General features: G+C 40.2%; 1 protein-coding gene across 6 annotated transcripts in view; it reads right to left on the bottom strand.

Moving 5' to 3' along the window:
* MARCHF1 (membrane associated ring-CH-type finger 1) overlaps positions 1–18,042 on the bottom strand; it is a 119,960-nt gene that overhangs the window by 76,857 nt on the left and 25,061 nt on the right. Inside the window, exon 1 of one of the 6 annotated variants that reach the window (XM_081875476.1) lies at positions 11,917–12,094. The exons of the other annotated variants lie outside the window; for them this stretch is intronic. The gene's annotated coding sequence lies outside the window, so the exon portion shown is untranslated. Of the gene's footprint in view, positions 1–11,916; positions 12,095–18,042 lie in introns of those variants that run through there. 6 annotated transcript variants of the gene reach the window in all.

Genomic DNA, 18,042 nt, shown 5'->3' with positions numbered 1-18,042 from the left:
CCACACACATTTCCACCATTTTGATTTAATGAACATTTCACTAATTCAAAAATCAGCATTCATGAAGTTAACCTACCATAAACCTCCTAGTATGGAAAGCTGTGCTCTCTGATTGTCTTAAATGCATCTTGCTTAATTAAACTTTCCAAGAGTAATTATCACCAAAACGTACACTCCATATTTTTAGTGGAATTCAAGCATGTAGCCACAATTTATGTTGAATAATAAAAGCAATGCTGATGACAGTTAACACAAAACTTTTGATTCAAATCAGATCCAGTATAGAGGTAGCAGTGCTGTTACTAAAATGGACCTTTCAGACATTCCAGGTTCAGATATGCACTGTGTACTATGCTATCTGTCATTCACACCAAGCCTTCTGAAATTTATAAGTCTTCTAAAAGACTTCAAGAGACCCTTGAACAAAAGGATTCTATGAACTGGTGTATTACATAGAAAATGCACAATGTCTCATAGAAAATCCTTCATTGCAGAAGTACACATTCACATTAAGTGATACTTGCCAAAACAGCCATTAACTCAACGAAATACGTATCAGGAGAAAAATGATGACCAATATGAATACTATGGTATGACAATGAGGAAGAAAATTGCTGTAATTCCAAACATTGCCTTTTGGAGATAGTGGCAATGTGGCTTTTATCAGACCAGTTCAACCCTCGTCACCACTGCACCACCCTCATAAGGCACTACAAGATTTCTGAAGCTTCCCAAAATTTTAGGGTTGGTTTGTTGGGTGGCTAGCAGTTTCTCTTAAAGGAATTCCACTTAGTTGTCCTCTGGGTTCCTGCCTATAATGACAACTCACCAAGTTTTTACACAGCCCATTAAACTTGACATTCATTCTAGGTAAAATGTTTTGTCCTCTGCCAAATTTTTGGAAACAATTGGAAATGCTGTTCCAAAGCTGAAGGCTGCCAACTAGACTGATTGGTCCCCCTTAACAAATTCATGCAAAAAATCAGGCACCTCCCGTAGGCTTAAGGAGTTATTATGCTTTGGAAAATATGCTGTCTACTCAACCTGTGAATATAAAATTTTTGCATCCCTTGCATACTTCTGTTGTCATACTGCTCAGTCAGGGTCTGATCACAGATGAAAATCAAGACAGAAGCGCTCAGGGATCATTATAACACACAGCAATATGTCATTGGGTTTGAGAGTTGGCCCCTTTTGACAAATTACAATAAAAAACAAGCATAATAACTAGTTGTACTTTCTTGCAAACTTAGATAATGTGCATATTCTGATGCAGTGGGGGAACACTGCAATTCTGTAATTTTAAACTGTGTTGCACTCCCACAGAAATGAATATGATCTTACTTGAGCTAATATTCACATACACGAGATTATTTGAAATTACTATGACCAACTGAGTCTAAGAACACCAGGCCAATAAATCCATACAGTCAATATCATATGTTCATATAGGCTCCCCAATCTTGTATATGGCTATTCCTGGCTACAGCTGTGCTGGAATGTGGTGAGTGACACAAGCATTTTGTCCCTTGATTTGTCCCTGGAAACTACACTTGGGTTCAAACCAATATTTTTAATAACTCAAGGGAGATGTAAAATTTAAAGAAAATTAATACAAATTACAGTCTGATGTATTAAAATTAACATTTGTTTCATCTACAAAAGGCAGCTCTCTTTTATTAATGCCATGTAATTTAAATATCTCAACAAGAAACGATTTGAGACACTTTTAAGTCAAAAGTTGATGCTGTCTGATTCCTTAATAAGACACACAAATGGCATTAAACAAAAGGAAATGAAACACAAAGCATTTTCCCACACATATATTGAACAACTTATTCCTCTTTCTTGGCAAGATTCCTAACAGCGACAGAATGAAGGAATTTTGCGAGTTATGAAACACATTAGCAAAGATGGACAAAAATGCCCAGGACTAGAATGGTTGTGGGGGAGGTATCTGAACTCCTATGTGCTAACAATCCTCTATTTTATTTATAAGAAAGATAAGTCACAAAATCAAAATGTTACAAAAGACGGCAGACTACCAAAGACCTTTTTTGAAATGACTGACAATATGGACTGGATTGACATTTGGAGAGTTAAGAACCCCCTGGGAAGAGAGGGAACATTCTTCTCTGAAGCCCAGCTGACTTGGACAAGAATCGACCAAATATGGATAACTAGAGGTCTGGCACCCAAGGTTAGAAAAGTGGAAATCTGCCCAAAGACCTGCTCCGACCATAACGCGCTGAAGATGGATATGACACGCTTGCCAACCGGCTCCTTTAGATGGAAGATGAATGATAGCTTGTTTAGAGACCAGGAGATTATTAAGAAGGCCCAAAAAACTCTGAAGGATTATTTTGAAATAAATATGAACACTACGGTGGAAAAAAGAACTATCTGGGACGCAAGCAAAGCTGTGATGAGGGGGTTCTTGATACAACAGAACGCCGTAAAGAAAAGGACACAAAATGAAAGGAAAGATAAGATCTTGCAGAAAATTAAAGAATTGGAGAAGAAATTAAGATCAAACCCGAAGTCACAGCCGATTCTGAGAGAAATTAAACTATACCAAGCACAATATTCCAAATTGATAAACCAAGAAATAGAATGGAAGATTAAATTAATGAAACAAAAAACTTTTGAATCGGCGAATAAATGTGGGAAACTGCTTGCTTGGCAGTTGAAGAAGAGACAGAAATTAAACACAGTTACAAACCTAGAAATTGAAGGAAGAAACATTCAGAACCCCATGGAAATTAGAAAGTGCTTCCAGAGATACTTCAAAAAATTATACACTCAAGGGCCGCAAGATGAGGTTGAGATTAAACAATTTTTGGAAAGAAATGGACTAACAAAGTTGTCACAAAAAAACAGAGTAATCCTGAATAACAAAATAACACAACAAGAGATTGAACAAGCTATTCAGAACATGCAACTGGGCAAATCTCCAGGGCCAGATGGCTTGACCTCCAAGTATTATAAGACATTAAAAGACTATTTGATCCAACCAATGATGGAGGTCTGCAATGAAATTATGGAAGGGAAGAAGGCGCCGGAATCGTGGAAGGAAGCTTTTATCACATTGATACCAAAATCTGAAACTGAAAAGACACAACTCAAAAACTATCGTCCCATTTCCCTTCTGAATGTGGATTACAAAATATTTGCAGACATTTTGGCAAGTAGACTTAAAAGAGTTCTTAATGAAGTAATTCATAAAGACCAGGCAGGCTTTCTCCCAGGTAGACATATGTTTGCTAACACTAGAAACATTATTGACATTTTGGAACTTTTGCAAACAGACATAAATACAAAAGCAGTGTTAATTTTTATAGATGCGGAGAAGGCCTTTGATAATATTTCTTGGAAATTCATGAAGGGAAATTTGAAAGAAATGGGAGTGGGACGGGGGTTTGAGAATGGGATTGATGCAATATATTCAGAACAAAAGGCCAAACTGATAGTTAACAATGTGGTTACAGAAGAGTTCAAAATTGAAAAAGGAACACGACAAGGCTGCCCGATTTCCCCTTTGTTATTTATCTCGGTTCTGGAGGTGCTCTTGAATATGATTAGAGGGGACCGGTTGGTGGAAGGGATTCAGGTCGGAGCGAAACAATACAAACTTAAAGCTTTTGCAGATGACCTAGTTTTGACCCTGCAGGAGCCAGAATCTAGTACGAAAAGAGTATTACAATTGATACAGGACTTTGGTCGGGTGGCGGGATTTAAATTAAACAAACAGAAAACCAAAGTGTTGGGAAAAAACTTGACAGACACAGAGTCAGAACGGTTTCAGAGAGAAACAGAATTAACTATGGTTAAAAAGGTAAAGTACCTAGGGGTAAACATAACAGCAAAAAACCTGAGTCTATTCAAGGATAACTATGAAAAATGTTGGTCTGAAATTAAGAGAGACTTGGATAGTTGGACAAAATTGAAACTTTCTTTGTTAGGCCGAATTGCTGCTATTAAGATGAATGTATTGCCAAAAATGCTGTTTTTGTTTCAAACATTACAGATTGTGGACAAAACGGAGTGCTTCCGGAAGTGGCAGAAAGATATATCTAGATTTGTCTGGCAGGGCAAAAAGCCCAGAATTAAGTTTAAGATATTAACAGATGCGAAAGAAAGAGGGGGCTTTGCCCTGCCAGACTTAAAGTTGTACTATGAAGCCGCAGCTTTTTGCTGGCTAAAAGACTGGCTACTTCTCGAAGACACTGACGTGTTGGATCTGGAAGGTGTTAACAATGCTTTTGGTTGGCATGCATATTTATGGTATGACAAAGTTAAGATCAATAAGGCCTTTAAGAACCATATTGTCAGGAAAGCAGTGTTTAATGTCTGGACAAAATATAAAGACTTATTGGAAAATAAAACTCCAAGGTGGCTTTCACCTCTGGAAGCCAAGGCCCGAAAAAGACCCAATATGGAGGCCAAATGGCCAAAATATTGGGAAATATTAGAAAAAGATGGAGACAATTGGAAATTGCAGAGTTTGGAGAAAATGAAGGATAAGGTGCGAGACTGGTTACATTATGCTCAGATTAAAGAAGTTTTTAAAAATGACAAAAAGTTAGGGTTCCAGGTGGAGAAATCGAAGTTAGAAACAGAATTGTTAGAACCAAAGACCAAGGTATTATCTAGAATGTATAACTTGCTGCTAAAGTGGAATACACAAGACGAAATGGTTAAATCGGCTATGATAAAATGGGCACAGGATATTGGGCATAACATTATGTTTGAGGACTGGGAAAGGTTGTGGACCACTGGGCTGAACTTCACCGCATGTAATGCTCTGAAGGAAAATGTTATGAAAATGATATATAGATGGTACATGACCCCAGTTAAACTTGCCAAAATATACCATTCGTCTGATAATAAATGTTGGAAATGTAAAGAAAATGAAGGAACATTCTTTCACCTCTGGTGGACATGCCCTAAGGTGAAGGTCTTCTGGGAAATGATATATAATGAGCTGAAAAAGGTATTTAAGTATACCTTCACAAAGAAACCAGAGGCCTTTCTTCTGGGCATTGTCGGCCAGAAGGTGTTAAAGAAGGATCGAACATTTTTCATGTATGCAACAACGGCAGCAAGGATTCTCATCGCAAAAAACTGGAAAACTCAAGATCTACCCACACTGGAAGAGTGGCAGATGCAGCTGATGGACTATATGCAACTGGCCGAGATGACCGGCAGAATCCGTGATCTGGGAGAAGAGAAGTTGGAGGAAGACTGGGAGAAATTCAAGATGTATTTACAAAAACATTGTAATTTGGTTGAATGTTAAGAAGGATGCTAGATTATAAAAAACTGGTCACCACTAAACTAGATTTAAATTTGATGATAAGTGAGACTAAAGAAAATATAAAACTTTCTGGAAGAAGCGCTAGATTATAGGTGTGAGTGGACATGAGATTGTAAACAAGTTGATAATTTGTTTGGAAAAATTTTTTTAACGATGTAAATGGGAGCGGGAGACGTGAGGGAGCCCAAAGAAGTGATGAAACTGTTGTGAAAGAAATAAGATTGTTTATTATGTTTTATATTTAAAAACCTTAATAAATATTTATTAAAAAAAATAATAATATTTTATTTATAAGAAAGTTTTTCAAAAAACTAGGTGCAGTTTCCAAACCAGCCTTAAGGAAAGCACAACTCAAGAGTACATTGCAAAAAGTTAAAATGCCAGCCATTTGAACCAGTTGCAATGGCTAACTGGGACGATGTGAACAATGAGCCTGTAGGTCGAAGATAATCTAAATAAATACATGCAGATATAATTGGATCAGGGTCCTGGGAGATGTGTGTGCCCCCCCCATTGTCTCTCAGGGTAGTTATTCAGAACCATTGAAGGGCAAAGAAAGAATATGTGCCATAAAGAGAAAGAGCCGAGGACTGCTAGACCTCTAAAGCTCTCATACACAGACATGTAGCTCATGCCCAACACCAGTACTTATCAACTTAGTGCAGTCTGTTAAGAGGGCTGAAAAGGAAGACAACCTATCCAGGGACAATGGTTTCATGAAAAGGGGAAGACAGCTGTATTCCCTAGTTTGTTTTTTAAAATGCAAAAACAATAATAATGGCCTACATTGTATGCTTTTTTCAGTTGCTGGTCTTGCTACGGCTATCAGTGGTCATGTTTTTATCTTGCCAGATTGGATTGAAGGCCTACAAATGGCTACTTTCCTTGAGAATATGAAAGGAACATAGGAAGCTGCCTTATAACAGTCAGTCCATTGGTCCATCTAGTTCAGAAATGTCCACAGCCTTCCCGGGTTTCAGAAAGCAGCTTTTCCCAGGCACACCCGGAGATGCCAAAGATTGAATCTAGCACCTTCTGTGTGTAAAGAGTGTGGTCTGTCACTGTCACCCTAGGCCCTTTCCAATCTTGAGGAACAGCAATATGGTGAGCTTGGTAAACAAGAGGGAAATTTGACACCGGGAAGGCATATCAAATAAACTAAAAGAGTACAGTGGTACCTCGGGTTAAGAACTTAATTCGTTCCGGAGGTCCGTTCTTAGCCCAAAACTGTTCTTAACCTGAGGTACCACTTTAGCTAATGGGGCCTCTCACTGCTGTCGCGCCACCACTGCACAATTTCTGTTCTCATCCTGAAGCAAAGTTCTTAACCCAAGGTACTATTTCTGGGTTAGCGGAGTCTGTAACCTGAAGCGTCTGTAACCCGAAGTACCACTGTATTGGACAAAAAGGTCTGCACCAAACAGTTGTAGTCTATATCCAGGGTGAGTGTACCCAAACCCGTTTTCTCAGTCTGCCACTAATGCCACTGGCAGTACATGAGGGGAAGGGGAGAAAGCAACCAAAGTGAGGGGAGTAGGAGAAGCAACCAATCTGCCACACACTCAAGAAATCAGTGGGGCTATAACCATCACTCTTGTTTTAAGTGTGTGACGACCAGTTTATCCTAACTTTTTAAAGAATGTGTGTGCAGTGTATCTCCCCTCCTAAAAGGGAATTTTCCTATTCAGGGTACCAGCCAGGCATTGCTTCCAAGCAGAACTTTCCACTTTTCTTCATTGTCTCACATTCATTTTTTTGTTTTACAACTCTTGTTCTATATTACATGCTGCTTAGCATCCTCATTGGGCTGATCTTTGTGGTTTACCAACTCTACAACCTTTTGGGTTCTCCCAGTCTTGCTGATGTCTCCTCATTTTTCACTGGCTCTATTTTGGCTATAATCCTGGTATGTGGTATTAGTAAGGGGTGACATCCCAGTAAGTCATACAGAGTCTGCTCCTGAGTATGACTAACATTGGGTATCACCCAATTATTTCATCTTTGTTATCTCCACCCAATTAACAATATGATGAAATCTCTGTAGCAGCAGCATGATAGTACAGAAAGCAAGTTTATATAGATTCCTATAAAATTCAATATTATGTCAGGACATAACTAGTCTCCACCTCCACACACAAAAACACTCTATTCTATTTTTAGAACTCATCTGTCACTAATTCCCACTATATTTACTTCAAGAGAAAATTACCCCTTTGATCCCTGTTCTCTGTAGCAGTTTAGCTAATGCCATACAGCATGTATTTATTCAACAACTTTTAAGTTCAGAGAATTACTAGGAAATGAATGATCTAGAATCAAATACAAGTGCAGCTTTTATTTCAGACAGCTTGACAGAAGTCCTAATTCTTTGACTTGTAGGAGTCCAAAATAATTGGTTTTCATTAACAAATGTTAAATATTTGTTATTGAAACTTGTCATTAGTTAATTTAAAACAGCAGAAACAAGAATTTTACAGAAACTTCCTCAAAGAAAGGTGAAAAGTATTTGGAGAGAACTAAGCAGATGCCTGTCTTTTGTTTATTGCTTTGCACAATTAGATGGTGTATTAACCTGGAATACACTATTAACAGGCTTTGGAGGAAATATCTAAAAGTAAAATATCTTGGAATTACAATAACTGAAATTACAACATTTCCCAATGATGCAAGAAAGAAAATGTTTATAAAATGATATATAAATGGTGTGATATATCCTGTAAGATACAAAAAAAGTATCAAACTGTATTATGCCACAAATGCAGACGCAGTGCATGTTTGGTGGTACTGGAAAGTTATGCATTAATTCCGGGGAGGGGAAAGGTGGAAATCATTTAGGCAATGATTAATTGGAGAGCTAGAGAAAAGGACAAAAGAAAGATCATAATGTGTAGCTAGGAAATCTCTTGAAAAGAGCATGGATGCTGATTGCCAAAAAGAAGGAGGAAAACCCTCAAAGGTTTATATTAACAACTGTTGCAGGGGAAAATGGTATATGATGAACAGTATGAAGCATGGGGAAGTCATGGGAATAAAAGAATCCCCTTTTAAAACCAAACGGGGTTAAACACATAGTGTAGAGAACAGAAACTACTATAAAGAAAATGCAGTGGTACCTCGGGTTACATACGCTTCAGGTTACACACGCTTCAGGTTACATACGTTTCAGGTTACACACGTTTCAGGTTACAGACCCAGAAATAGTGCTTCAGGTTAAGAACTTTGCTTCAGGATGAGAACAGAAATCGTGCTCTGGCGGCGCAGCAGCAGCAGCAGGAGGCCCCATTAGCTAAAGTGGTGCTTCAGGTTAAGAACAGTTTCAGGTTAAGTACGGACCTCCGGAACGAATTAAGTACTTAACCCGAGATACCACTGTATCTTAATGGACATCCTGTCAAAGTTAAAGGTTTAAGGACTTAACCTAAGCTTCCTTTATATATTTCAGTATGTCTCATATGTTACTACCAAAGCAAAGGGGAGATTTTTTCAAATGCAGTACATGCATACATATTTAAAGCTCTATAAAGCAGACCCACATGTACAATGAATAGAAGTTCATATACAGTACAGCAAAACCTAGATTATTTTCGCTCCTTTTTGTTAAGTTGTTAAACTGACTGCTTTTCACATCACAGTGCAAGAGAGTGAGAGAGCGAGCGTGCAAATAAGAGCCTGAATGCTCCTGAGAACAATTGTGTAAATATTTTACACACAGCTGATAAGAGCCTAGCCAGAGAGCATTCCCGGAGAAAGAAGAGTAAGATAGCTGTCCCCATGGATCCTGATATTCTCCCACACAGGGCTCTGATATTTGTACACACACAAAGACAGCAGGATGCTCCTGCAAGGTCTGGGGGTGAAATTATGCTAAATCCTAGGCAGTAAGGTAAAGGTAAAGGGACCCCTGACCATTAGGTCCAGTCGTGACTGACTCTGGGGTTGCAGCGATCATCTTGCTTTATTGGCCGAGGGAGCCGGCGTACAGCTTCTGGGTCATGTGGCCAGCATGACTAAGCCGCTTCTGGCGAACCAGAGCAGCACACGGAAACGCCGTTTACTTTTCCCCCGGAGCGGTACCTATTTATCTACTTGCACTTTGACGTGCTTTCGAATTGTTGCTAGGTGGGCAGGAGCAGGAACCAAGCAATGGGAGCTCACCCCGTCGCGGGGATTCAAACCACCAACCTTCTGATCGGCAAGCCCTAGGCTCAGTGGTTTAACCCACAGCGCCACCCGCGTCCCATATCCTAGGCAGTACTGTTCCTCAAATACTTGTATAAGAGCTTGCACAGTAAAACAAACAAACAAACAAACAAACAAACAAACAAACAGGTATTACAAGAGAATAACAAAATGAGAAAGTATAAACTTTGGGAAAAACTGGCAGCAATAAAAACACAGTTAGTAAAACATAAAAAGTCATGGAAAATAAAGCGTTGACACTAAAAAAGATAGAACATAGAGCTGGGTCACTGTCAGCCTCCCAGGGAAGGACATTGCATACACAGAATACTACCAACTGAGGCAAGACCTAAAACCCCCTTCTCAGCCATCACCTGCCCCAATTTCTGATGGCAGGGCCACGCAGAGGAGGACCTCAGATGATGGTCACAATTCACACTACATGGACAAGCTGGTGTGGAGGCAGGCAAGTATCCTGGTCTCATGCTGTGCAGGGCTTTAATGGAAAGCGCTTTAAAGACAGAACTTTGAATTGCGCTTGGTTAAGAAAAGGACCAGTTTATTATTGATGTGACATAATAAATTACAGAGATTCATTGCACTTCTCACCTCATTAAGAATGCCTTCAGTTCTATTTACATCATGTTCTGCTTTTTAAGAAATCTGAACAGCATTCCCTTTACCCAGTTTCAGAGTGTGAGTGTAGTAAAAATGCTATTTTTATTTGAAAAGGGGGAGGGTTCAGCTTTCAACACTTATTTCAGCGGTTGTAAAGACTGCTTCAGGTATTCTTTTCAGACAGCTGCTGTACTTGCCGCTTTCAACCCTCTGACCTTCTCAATTTTTCCATTGTTTAGTGAGAAAACAATGGACAAAAATGTTAACAGCACACTAAACTGCAACACTAGAAGGTGCTGAGAGACCTATACATGGCTGGGTCATTCCTAGCCAGTTTTTCTATGGTTTGCTTCAGCGTGCTATAAATAGAAACTAAAGTCACAAGATCTTAATTATGTTCAAATTGTCCATACTATTTCCCCCCTCTAATTAAAGATCAATTTAAAATAACAACTTGAAAACCTCAGCTATTATAATCTCATTAAGCTCTTTTCCCTTCTAATTCATTAAAGGGCCTATTTTCTCCTCTAATAATGCTTTTCCTTGCAAATGCTGTTAAAAAATATTCTCAACTACAATGTGTTGATAACAAGCTAACACAGTTACCCCCCTAGAAACGAACATTACATAGTTATTTATAAGAATAGAGAAAATCCCTTTATAGTTTACTTATGTAATGGATACTAGTTATATAGTCGGTCACAGGTAATTACCGGCCTACCACAATAATCACCTGTAAGAGGTTCAATAACTAAAATCCATTTATCCTGAAAAATTTAGACTCCACCATCTGCCATTTCATTCTGTGAGCAATGATGGGATTTAAATAGTGAACTTCAAACTTCATTTGGCATATACATAAATGGCAGATCTAAAAGAGGTTTTTAAAAATACCATCTACATTTTAGATGGAATTTAGATACGGAAGGAACAGACCATATATGGAGTGTGATAGCATAGTCTTATCCCCTTTCAGCCTCGACCGGATCATATGCTAGTTTAAGTGCAAAGATATACCTATAAAACATTAAAGCAAATAATGTATTTAAATTATACTGAGTCCTTGCCTTTTGAAAGCCAGTTCTGGAACTATAGTGGGATGTTTATGTTTCTCCTTATTGGTACAAAATGTCGAGAAGGGCAAACATTTCTGCCCTGCCTTTTCAAACATTTCTTACAGGAAAATATCAAAATGTAACAAAGGCTGAAAAACAAATAGAGCAGCATTTTAAAAGCAACATGCTAAAAGAAGAAAACCTATGAAATGAACACCATGAAATCACCAGCAGGGGAGAAACACTAAATTAACACCCACCTACCCCAAAAAAGTTATTTCCCTGGTGCAACACTGACATCAAGGTAGGTACAAGGTGAGCCGCCCTGGGGAGAGTATTGCCACAGTCAGAGCAAAATCACAGAAAAGGCCTTTTCAATAAGAACTTCTGAATACACATCCAACATCAGTATCACATGAAGGAGAGGGCAGGGCCACAGCTTCCCGCTCCACTCTCCCATCCCCAGCAGCCCTGCCCCCTGCCACCCACACTTAGAGGTTGCAGTAAGGGTCTACATGCCTTCCTGGCTTTCCTCCTTCAGATTTTCACCAAAAGCGTATGGAGCCAAGGATGTGGGACTGCAGATTCAGCCCTCCCTCACATGTTGTCAATCATGTGTGATTAAGAACACTCAAATAGAGCTATGATTATGGCAACCCTGATTGTGTAGGTGGGATGGCAGCTGAGAGGATTAAGTAGAAAGTTCAGATTCTGCCCCAAAAAAATTTTTTTGGGGGGGAAACTTACAAATGCGGAAATGGCTTCATACTCTCAATTATCAGCCTTTGACCCAGAGAAGTGTCTCATAATCCCACAGTCCACCAAGTACTCCACCACACATGATTCTGCATATTATAGGAAAAGTCCTAAGACTTCAGCTAACAGGTACATGAAACAATGTGGGAGGAATTAAACGTTGTGTTATTATGATCAGTTCCATCATTTCTGCCTGTCAGACAGAACAATATTCTCTCTCCTTCCCCCATGCACTGTTCTGAGGGCTATCTCCTGCACCCACCGCAGCCAATTTGGGGAAGTACAAAGCATGTTTTGGGGAAGGAGATGGGGAAAACAATGGTTGCACTATTGGGGCTTCTTGTGGTGGCTCCAACTCTTAGCCTGATCCTCAAGAAAGGTTTTTCATAAGCAAGTCCCTGCAACTTCAGTTGGGGAATTCCAAGTGGCCTTACTTCACCATCTAGATATGAGGTCCATAATTAATTTAGCTAAGGTCAAAGTATAAACTGGTACAACACAAAAAAAATCCTTGTTTTTTGATAGTGACAGAGTCCAGTCCCAATACTTTTAGTTGAATCTAGAATACATCATTGTGCGAGACAAACTGTACAGAATGCATTGCTTATCTGCAAAACAAGTGTTTAAATATTTAAACCAGGATTTGAAGTGTTTTATGCTGCTTACTGATTGTTGGCCCTCTACTGAACGAGAAACATTTTGACACACAATTTCTATCATAAAGCAATTTGCATATGTTTATAAGAAGAGTCCTTGAATTGCAAGCACCTGACTTAGGAGAAAGACTAATCCCAGGTGACCAATATTCTGTACTACTCTCATGACCTGAAGAATACTTCACACACACCCATATTCATCCTATGAGCTGATTATCGAGTATCCTTGCTTGTATGAATTAACTACCTGGGTTCCTCAGTCAAATGTGAAACATTAGCCAATGTCACTGAAAGACAAACTGCTGGCTAGGATATTTTCCTCACTTTTCAACTCTTAATCTTTCTTGCTGAGAACACAGAGAACACAGAGAAGGTTAATATATATATATATATATATATATATATATATATATATATATATATATATATATATATATATATACACAGAAGGAATAGTACTATCTTCAAAATAGGCAGCCATCCCAAACAACTACTCTAATTGATTTGAATGCTCCTGTCATGGGGAGAAGTGCCTCTCAACACTTCCCCACTCTGAGTTTTGGGGGCAAGTTACTGAAACAGTTGCCTGCCTTTCCTTGGGGCCATGAAGTGTTTGAGAGACACTGGGAGTAAGCAGAGAGAGGAATTCCTGGCCACCAGTTTGGGTGGACTGGGTCAGCTGATCTTTAAGAAGGTGTCCCCAGACAAAGACTTGTGGCAGGACTTTGATTTGGAACATGGGGCAGGGGATGAAGTGGATTGGTCCAGGGGCAGCAAGAGGAAAAATGATGAGAGAATTCCCTGTGCGCCACTCAGAAAGTAGATGTGTTCCTAGAGTTGTGTCTTAAAGTCCTGTCTTAAAGACTGCTTTGGGACTAGAGTACGAGTCTGAAGTCTCTGATCCACAACCAAAGGAGAGACCAAAGAGAAATTAAAGGGCTCCAAAAAGACTGAACCTATGGTTTGAAACCCAAAGTAGCTGTTGACAAACTTGGACTGTTGTAGCCCCATCCAAGTCCCATTGCTGAGCAATCAGGGACTACAAGTCTCTGAGGAACACTTGCCTGAGAGCAGAATTCACATATGAAGTCCAACAGTCCAGAGGTCAGGAAATCCAAATGATTGCAGAGTCAAGGGTCTAGTCCAGACATCAGGGAATCCAGATAGTCACAGAGCCAAGGGTCCAGGCCAGAGTTAAGGACCCAGCAAGAAATAGCAAGGCAGGGGCAAGAACTGCAGGTGTTGTTACCAGCATCTGACTGCTGCTGAGAGCTCTGTTTAATAAGGCCAGAGCCAGCTGGTTCTCATCAGTGCCTTCTCCTCTGTGAAGGCTGATCAGCTGCAGGTGGAGTCACTCTGCCTTCTTCTCCTTCAGGCTGCTGTTCAGCAGGTGAAGATGACTCCTGGCCTTTGACAAGAACTTTGTGAAACCATCCAGAGCAGTGGAAGAGGAGCTAGTGGAGTGTGCAGACAGGCAGGCAGACTCCTAGCTACTCTAAGCCACAGTGAGGAGACATTATTTTTACACACACACCCCTGGGCTTTGGCCCACCCTTTGGTACACTCCTGATCAGTGCCATAGGAGGTACTGGTGGGCACACTACTGCCAGCAGGTGGCATATTGCAATAACCTGATCTAGACTAGAAAGACTTGAGTTCAAATCCCCACTCAGCCACAAAGCTGAGTAACCTTAGTCTAACTTTATTTCTCATCAGAGTGCATCTCCTGAAAACAAAGGGAGAGCGGTACCAATTAGCTCACTTCTACAGGAATTCTGCACATGCCCCAAGATGGTGTGTGCATTTTGGCTATGCTGGAAGAAAGGATAGTACTAATGTGGTAAACAAACAGCAAGCCTCCCCAACATGGTGAAGCCGTTGTTGACAGCAGTAGGTGACCAGACACAACAGGAATTGATTGAATTTGCCTAATTAAATCCTCAGAGTCCAGTGCTACATATAACTCATAAGATACCTTAAATCCAGCCATTAACCATCCCTTGTGAGTAGATGGATTCCTTCCGGAAAATTTATCCTGATTTGATTAAAACAAATCATCATCATCATCTTATTATTATTATTACTACTACTACTACTACTACTATGCTTCCCTTGAGAATTCTAAACATGGACTGAAATCTAAAAATTTCAGCGTGGACAGTCATTTGTACCCCCAATTTGTTCAGCTTTTTGAAACCCCGCCAGAAGACTGCTTCACACTGCTCTTTTTCATACACTCCAACTCCTGCAATGCTTTGATTAGATCTCATTGGTTCCTATACCCCAGATTCTTGAGCAGGTTTATTACATTTCTATTTCAGATTAGTAAGGCATCCTTTTTCAAAAGGTACTAGCTGGCATCTCCCAAGAGGGAAGTTGTTGTTGTTTTACCCTCTTTTTATTTTTAACAAGGAGGGCTTAAAGGAACTCAAGGGAATACAAGATACAGAAGGCCCATGTTTGAGGTCAGCCGTCCCTTCAGGACCGCTACTTTGACAGGCAGAATGATTATCTTAAAACAGCCAATCCCTGTCAGACCTCCATATCCCAGTTGTGATTGTGAACTGGCACACAAGCAGATCTGTTAACAGGGTAACAAGGTATGCTGCCCTGAGGATAAATACAAAGGATAAAAATGTAATTAATATCCCGGTTAATTTTTTTGTGAAAACTCATATTTATCCTTAACCTTTTTGTTGCAGAACTAGACCATCTAGACATTTTATTAGCACAAGAAGGGGGGGGGGAAAGCCCAAAGATTAGAATCAGGATATAGAACCTTTCATGCAAGATTAACTATCCTAAAGCTTTCCTGAGTACATAATTTATTTAGTTCCGCAGCTAATGTTACAACAGATATTTGGATGCCTTACTTGTTGTTCCAAGGTTACTTCTAAGTATATATGCAGACAATTGTGCACATGGCTCAGATTAAATAATATCCTTTAAGACAGGGCTGCTGAAACAGTACTGGGTGGCAGCACCTTAAGCAATCTGGAAAGAGCAGCTAATAGCAATTTTATCTAAAGGACAGATGTGAAATTTGTTCAACAGGTGATGATAGAAGACTTTAAACATTCTGCATGTTTGGGGGGTACAGTGGTACCTCAGGTTACAGACACCTCGGGTTACAAACACCTTGAGTTACAGACTTTGCTAACCCGGAAGTAGTACCTCGGGTTAAGAACTTTACCTCAGGATGAGAACAGAAATCGTGCCTCAGGATGAGGACAGAAATCGTGCGGTGGCAGCACAAGGCTCCATTAGCTAAAGTGGTACCTCAGGTTAAGAATGGTTTAAGGTTAAGAACAGACTTCTGGAATGAATTAAGTTCGTAACCAGAAGTACCACTGTATTGTCCCCTTATGTGGGGAATGGGAGAAAACAGTGATGTGGTTTGCACAAAAAGCAAAACCATAGTTTAGCAATATTTGTGAACCCAGCAGCTTAACTATGATTTATTAACTATGGTTAAAGAATGCTTGTTAACCAAGGTGTGTAGTTGTTTTTATAAACTTTAGTTAATGTTTACCAGAGCTTCATGTTGAACCTGGACCTCCTTCTTAACTATGGTTAAGGGAGCTGTCACCACCCAAAAGCTACAGAGCCACAAGTGAAGAGCAACAAAAAATTAAAGCTGCTTTCGAGACTTGGCTGCTCTCATTGGTGCTTTTAATTATTTTGTGGTGTTAGAAACAAAGGTTTATCATCTTCCAAGTGCCTCAGCTTTAACTATGGTTAATGTTAACAATGGTTTAGTGTAATGTGCAAACCACCCTTCTTTATTTGTTCTTGCAATGAAAGCCCTCTAGCTGTTCCAGGAAATCACTTCCTTTACCTGGAAATTATACCTGCCATGCATACAAAGGTGGGTCCTTTTAGATCTGGCAACCCTTTTCACAAGGGCATGTGAAAGGGGTGCTTTGGTTTCCAGATGTTTGGGACTTGAACTCTCATCAGCTTCAGGCAGCAGAGTTATAATTCAAAACATCTGGAGAAACATCTGCAAGGCACAAGGTGAAGACTGCTCTACACCATGTATAATTTATAACCTGCTATCATATCCATAGGGACGTGGGTTAAACCACAGAACCTAGGACTTGCTGATCAGAAGGTCGGTGGTTCGAATCCCCACAACGGGGTGAGCTGCCGTTGCTCGGTCCCTGCTCCTGTCAACCTAGTAGTTCAAAAGCACGTCAAAGTGCAAGTAGATAAATAGGCACTGCTCTGGCGGGAAGGTAAACGGTGTTTCCGTGCGCTGCTCTGGTTTGCCAGAAGTAGCTTAATCATGCTGGCCACATGACCTGGAAGCTGTATGCCGGCTCCCTCGGCCAATAAAGCGAGATGAGCGCCGCAAGCCAAGAGTCGGTCACGACTCGACCTAATGGTCAGGGGTCCCTTTACCTTTACCATATCCATCTTGCTAATTTTTCCCTTGTGTAACTTCTCACAAATAGAAGATAAGGAACCAAACCTGTCTCTGGTCTATACCATTTCAAAATGTAAGTTGGAGAGGGATGTTACACTGAATGCTCCTCCATATTTTAGAAGAAAACAAAAAACAAAAACAAAACCTTGCATCCTGAATTGACACAATGCAGAAGAGGTGCCTTGTCTAATTGATATAACTAAGCAGGTACTGAAAATGGCCTGTTTTCAACAGATGCAGCTTGGACACTGAGAAAATTTGGCACATTTTCAGATTTAAATGGTGCAAGTTGAAAATTGATTAGTGTGGACATGTTGGTTGCACTCTTCAATCAACCATAAGCCATAATTAGTTAGGAAGCCTGCTGCAGTTCTTAGTCCTGTCTTAGCTATATGCAATATTTATTTAAGCAAATAACAATCTTATTTTGACACTACCTGAGCTATAATGAAGCCTGCTTTTCTGTTTAAATTAGTATGGTCTTATTTGTGCAATTTTACATAGAACAGATGACACTAGGGTTTTTGTATCTAAGTGCTCACCTTTCGCTAGGGGTGGTGTTGCGGTCAGGCATCCAGGTCCTTGCAGTGATCCGACATAGGGGCGGGGAGTTGATGCCCCTCTTGTGCTGACCCCGGCCATGTCACTGGCGCTGGGCAGGTCCACATCCTGTGTGGCCCTGCTGGCCAATCCGTGTCATCAAAGGGTGTGGCCGTGATAAATTTAACCACAGTGAAGATATGAGGTCTCTCCACTCTTGCCCTTTAACTGGATCTCCCAACCCACCCACCCTCTTTTTATGCTTTGCTATGACACGACCATGCTATGGACAAATGTCGGCCACCATTGGGGCCAGGTAGGAATTTTTCCACTTGGCAAATTGGCACCAGCCATTTGGTATTTGCCAACCTTGTAGCAACTGCCAGAACTTTGAGAGGTTAGGAATTGGGTAAACCTTTGTTTGGATGGAGGCAAGTTTGTAGCCTCCACCTGCCCCTCCTCATCCTGTTAAAGAGATCTGGGCATGTAGAT

Source organism: Podarcis erhardii, assembly GCF_964252035.2.
Source record: "Podarcis erhardii genome assembly, chromosome: 9".
Classification (NCBI taxonomy): domain Eukaryota; kingdom Metazoa; phylum Chordata; class Lepidosauria; order Squamata; family Lacertidae; genus Podarcis; species Podarcis erhardii.
The sequence above is the reverse complement of the archived record's forward strand: the minus strand, read 5'-3'. Positions and strand labels throughout refer to the sequence as shown.